General features: G+C 61.3%; 1 non-coding gene across 1 annotated transcript; it reads right to left on the bottom strand.

The window, feature by feature from the left end:
• Nucleotides 1-2,258: 2,258 nt before the first annotated feature.
• On the bottom strand, nt 2,259-2,377 carry LOC131866354 (5S ribosomal RNA). The gene has a single exon (XR_009364972.1). It is a non-coding gene; the product is annotated as a 5S ribosomal RNA (ribosomal RNA).
• Between the last annotated feature and the right edge of the window lie 3,367 nt (nt 2,378-5,744).

Raw genomic sequence — 5,744 nt, 5'->3', positions numbered from 1 at the left:
ATCTCGTTTTTTTTTTGCCTTTTATGGAAATTAGTGAAGGCATCGCATCAAAGGTGCGCACCTCGCTGCCCACCTTGGTGTGCTCCGAGGTGCCCACCACGGTGCGCAACGCCGGTGCGAACCCGGGAGCGCCCCGATGTGTGCTCCAAGGTGCGGCGTGCACGAAGTCGGACCCCGGTTTGCCCCGGGTGCGCACCTCGCGTGCACCTTGGTGCGCACACCTTGGCTGGGTTGCGCGGCCTGGTGGGCACCATGGTGCGCACCAAGGAGCGCTCCGAAGTGTGCTCCAAGGTGCGGCGTGCACGAAGTCGGAGCCCGGTTTGCCCCGGGTACGCACCTCGCGTGCACCTTCGCCGGGGTGGGCACCTCGGCTGGGTTGCGCGCCCTGGTGCGCACCAAGGAGCGCTCCGAAGTGTGCTCCAAGGTGCGGCGTGCACGAAGTCGGAGCCCGGTTTGCCCCGGGTGCGCACCTTCGCCGCGGTGCGCACCATGGCGTGCACGAAGTCGGAGCCCGGTTTGCCCCGGGTGCGCACCTCGCGTGCACCTTCGGCGGGGTTGCGCGCCCTGGTGGGCACCATGGTGCGCACCAAGGAGCGCTCCGAAGTGTGCTCCAAGGTGCGGCGTGCACGAAGTCGGAGCCCGGTTTGCCCCGGGTGCGCACCTCGCGTGCACCTTCGGCGGGGTTGCGCGCCCTGGTGGGCACCATGGTGCGCACCAAGGAGCGCTCCGAAGTGTGCTCCAAGGTGCGGCGTGCACGAAGTCGGAGCCCGGTTTGCCCCGGGTGCGCACCTCGCGTGCACCTTCGCCGCGGTGGGCACCATGGCGTGCACGAAGTCGGAGCCCGGTTTGCCCCGGGTGCGCACCTCGCGTGCACCTTCGCCGGGGTGGGCACCTCGGCTGGGTTGCGCGCCCTGGTGCGCACCAAGGAGCGCTCCGAAGTGTGCTCCAAGGTGCGGCGTGCACGAAGTCGGAGCCCGGTTTGCCCCGGGTGCGCACCTCGCGTGCACCTTCGCCAGGGTGGGCACCTCGGTGCGCACACCTTCTCAATGTTTTCTTGCCTTTTCTGGAAATTGGTGAAGGCAGCGCATCAAAGGTGCGCACCTCGGTGTGCTCCGAGGTGCGAACCCGAGAGCGCTCCGAGGTGCCCACGAAGTCGAAAGTCGGGTTAATTGCATTGTTTTCCCCGGGTGCGCTCCGAGGTGCGCAACATCGGCGCGCACCAAGGAGGGCTCCGAAGTGTGCTCCAAGGTGCGCACGATGGCGTGCACCTCTGGTGCGCACGATTCGGAGCTCGGTTTGACCGGGGTGCGCACACCTTGGCTGGGTTGCGCACCTTTTGTGCGCTCCAAGGTGCGCACGAAGTCGGAGCTCGGTTTGCCCCGGGTGCGCACCTTCGCCAGGGTGCGCACCTTGATGCGCACGCCTTGGCTGGGCTGCGCACCTTGGTGGGCGCCATGGTGCGCACCTTTCGTGCGCTCCAAGGTGCGCACGAAGTCGGAGCTCGGTTTGCCCCGGGTGCGCACCTTGGTGGGCGCCATGGTGCACTCCGAGGTGCCCAAGATTGGTGCGCACCAAGGAGCGCTCCGAAGTGCGCTCCAAGGTGCGCGCGAAGTCGAAAGTTGGGTTAATTGTCCGGTTTGCCTCGGGTGCGCACCTTGCGTGCACCTTCGCCAGGGTGGGCGCCTTGGTGCGCACACCTTGGCTGGGCTGCGCACACCTTGGCACCCGCGTTTCCTTCATTTTAAATTTTTTTTTTTTACAATCTCTCAAGTGGGAAATTCTATAATCTCAACTTTTTTTGCCTTTTCAGGAAACTTTTGAATGGAGCGCATCATTGGTGCGCTCCGAAGTGTGCTCCAAAGCTCTCTCCAGCTGCGTGCACCTGCCCCGGCCGCGCACCCGGCCCCGCCCAGCTTCGCTCACCTGTCCCGGGCGTCTGGTGCGGAACCTTAGAGTAAGAAACATCACCGTGCACCTTGGCCAACGTGCGCGACTCGACCGAGCGCGCACTGGCCGAGGTGCACACCGATTTCACCTGGGTGCGCGCGCAGCACCTCGGGCGCACCGGGGTGCGCGCACAACGCCCGGGTTGCACCGTGGCCTGTGTGCTCGGGGCCCCTCGGGTGCGCGCTCGGTGTCGCCCCCGCGCGCGCGGTAGTGCGGGCAGCGCACCCCGGCCCGGCCCGGCCCCGACGAGAACGCAAACGGGCAAAAGGTTTATTCAAATAGCATTGCGACGCCCGGCGAAAAACTAAAAAAGGGTGCAACACCGGGACTTCCCGGGAGGTCACCCATCCCAGTACTACTCCGGCCCAAGCGCGCTTAACTGCGGAGTTCTGATGGGATCCGGTGCACTAACGCTGGTATGATCGCACCCGTTATGAGCTTGTCGCAGTGTGTACTTAGCAAACCGCGACCCACGTGCGAATCCACCCCGGCCACCCACCCCCGTCGAGGTGCACACCCTCCCTCGCGAAGTGCGCCCCGTTCGCCAAGTGTGAGCCCTGCCCGGGTGCGCGCACCTTGCTAGGGCGTCGGGTGTGCACCCGGCCCGGCCTACGTGCGTGCACCTGGAGGGGGCGTCGTGTGCGTGCAGTGTCCCGTCTGCAACGCGGTGCCCACACACCACCTCGGGCGCAACGACCTGCGCTCACATGTGGGCCGAGTGCACCTTGGTGCATGTTCGGGGCGCCTCGGGTGCACGCTCGATCTTGCCCCGGTGCACCAAGGCGCTCGGTTTGCCCCGGGTGCGCACTTGGTGCAAGGTGGGCACCCAAAATAGGGATCAAGCACCAAAACACAAGTTTCGGGATGCAAAATGGGACCCAAGGACCACAAATGCGTTCCAAGACCCATGATGGGTCCACGAGAACAAAAATGTGTTCCGAGACTTAATAAACAAATATTGGGTTTTAGGAGAAGAAACATGCTCTGATGCCCAAAACGAGAATCGACCCCGAAAAGGCCACAGGCCAAAAGTGGGATGCGAGACAAAAAAAAATGGGACCCGAGGACCAAAATTGGGTTCCCAGGTCGAAGACAGGGCAACCGGACAAGAAACGACCTCTAAGGCTCGAAATGAGTCCCGACGACTAAAACTTGACAAGAAGCACCCATCAGGCACCCAACTCGACACCCATGGGATGCCGACCCACCCGGGCTTCCACCTAGCACACCTTGGCACCCACCCACCCTCGCACCCAACCTCGCACCCAACTTAGCACCTTTGAACCCACATTGGCACTCACCCTGACCCTGGCACCTTGGAACCCACATTGGCACTCACCTTGACCCTGGCACCCACCTTTGCACTCACCTTGGGACCCACCCTGGCTCCCACCTCGGCACCCACCCAGACACCCACCTTGGTTCCTTGGCACCCACCTTGGATCCTTGGCACCCACCCCGACACCCACCTTGGCACGCAACTTGGCTACTTGCCACCCACCTTGGCTCCTTGACGCCCACCCCGACAACCACCCCGTGACCTACCCTGGCTAGGGTTGGTGCACACCCACCCTGGTGCCCACCTTGGCACCCACCCTATGACCCACCTTGGCACGCACCTTAGTACCCACCCCGTTACCCACCCTAGGACCCACCCCGTGACCCACCTTGGCCAGGGTGGGTGCACCCACCCTGGTGCCCACCTTGGCACCCACCCATCCTAGCACCCAGCCTGTGACCGGGCTTGGAACCCAACCTTGCACCCGCACCCGTCTTGGCCAGTGTGGGTGCGCACCCATCCTGGCACCCACGTTGTGACACACCCTTTAACCCACGCACCCTAGCACCCACGTTGGCACCCACCTTGGAACCCAACCTAGCAACTTGGCACCCACCCCGTGACCCACCTTGGCATCCACCATAGCAGTCGCCGACTTGGCACCCACCTCGGCACCCACCTTGACACTTGTGGACCCACCTTGCCACTCACCCTAGCATCGACCCATCCTAGCACCCACCCTGGCACCTTTGCACCCTAGCACTCACCCATCCTAGCACCTAACCTGTGACCCACCTTGACACTCACCCTCGCACCCACCTTGGAACCCAACCTAGCACCCACCCACCCTGACACCAACCCTAGCACCTACCCACCCTTGCACCCACCCTGTGACCCATCTTGGCACCCACCCATCCTACCACTCAACCTATCACCCACCTTCTCACCCACCTTGGCATCCACCTTAGCACCCACCCACACTGGCACCTTGGCACCCACCTCGGGCAAGGTGGGTGCACACCCACCCTGGCACCCAATTTAGAACCCACCGAGCATGTTACCCACCTTGGCACCCACATTGCAGCCCACCCTAGTACCCACCCTATGACCCACATTGGCATCCACACCCTAGCACCCAGGCACCTCGACACCCGCCTTGACACCCACCCTAGCACTGAACCTGTGACCCACCTTGGAACTCACCCTAGAACCCACCCACCCTGTGAACCACCTTGGCATCCACCTTAGCACCCACCCACCTTGGCACCCACTCTAGCACTCACCCATCCTAACACCCAACTTGTTACCCACCTTGGCACCCGCCCTCGCGTCCACCTTGAAACCCACCCTAGCACCCACCCACGCAGGAGCCCACCTTGGCACCCAACCTAACACCCACGCATCCTGGCACCCAACTTGTGACCCACCTTGGAACCCACCCTAGTACCCACCTTTGAACCCACTATATCACCAACCCACCTTGGCACCCACCCTATGACCCTCTTTGGAATCCACCCTAGCACGCACCCACCCTGGCACCCACCATGGAGCGCACCCTAGCACCCACCCACCTCGGCACGCACCTCAACACCCACCTTGGTGTGCGCACTGCGCCAACCTCTCAAAGACCCTATGTGGTGCGCTCCAAAGTGTACACCTTTGGTGCGCTCCAAGGTGCGCACCTTTGGTGCACACCGAGGTGCACACCAAAGTGTGCACCGAGGTGAGCACCAAAGTGCACTCCAGGGTGCACACCAAGGCGTGCACCTTTGGTGCGGTCAATGCAAACGAATTCGGAAGTTGGGGTCGATGTCCTAATCGCTGCTGCAGACTACACGTATGAGAATCGGACAAATAGCTTTATATAGGGGAGGTGTTGCGTTTGATGGGTCGACTCCCCTGGTTGTGTGCACTGCACCAACTTCAAAGACCCTGTCTTGTTTAAGAAGTCAAAAGTTGGGGTGGATGTCCTAATCATTGCTGCAGTCTACGCATGTATGAGAATCAGACAAATAGCTTATATAGGGGAGGTGTTGCATTCGGTGGGTTGACTCCCCTGGTTGTGCGCACTGCGCCAACCTCAAAGACCCCGCATAGCAGAAGAAGTCGGAAGTCGGATTTTGGTGAGCACCAAGGCGTGCACCTTTGGTGCGGTCAACGCAGACGAATTCAGAAGTTGGGGTGGATGTCCTAATCGTTGTTGCAGGCTACACATGTATGAGAATCAGACAAATAGCTTATATAGGGGAGGTGTTGGGTTTGATGGGTCAACTCCCTTGGTTGTGCGCATTACGCCAACCTCAAAGACCTTGTTTTCGTTAAGAAGTCAAAAGTTGGGGTCAATGTCCTAATGGCTCCTGCAGGCTACACATGTATGAGAATCGGACAAATAGCTTATATAGGGGAGGTGTTGGGTTTGATGGGTCGACTCCCCTGGTTGTGCGCATTACGTCAACCTCAAAGACCTTGTTTTCGTTAAGAAGTCAAAAGTTGGGGTCGATGTCCTAATTGCTCCTGT

The sequence above is a fragment of the Cryptomeria japonica genome, unplaced genomic scaffold, assembly GCF_030272615.1.
Source record: "Cryptomeria japonica unplaced genomic scaffold, Sugi_1.0 HiC_scaffold_141, whole genome shotgun sequence".
In the NCBI taxonomy this organism is placed as follows: Eukaryota; Viridiplantae; Streptophyta; class Pinopsida; order Cupressales; family Cupressaceae; genus Cryptomeria; species Cryptomeria japonica.
This window is presented reverse-complemented; position numbering and strand designations above follow the sequence as displayed.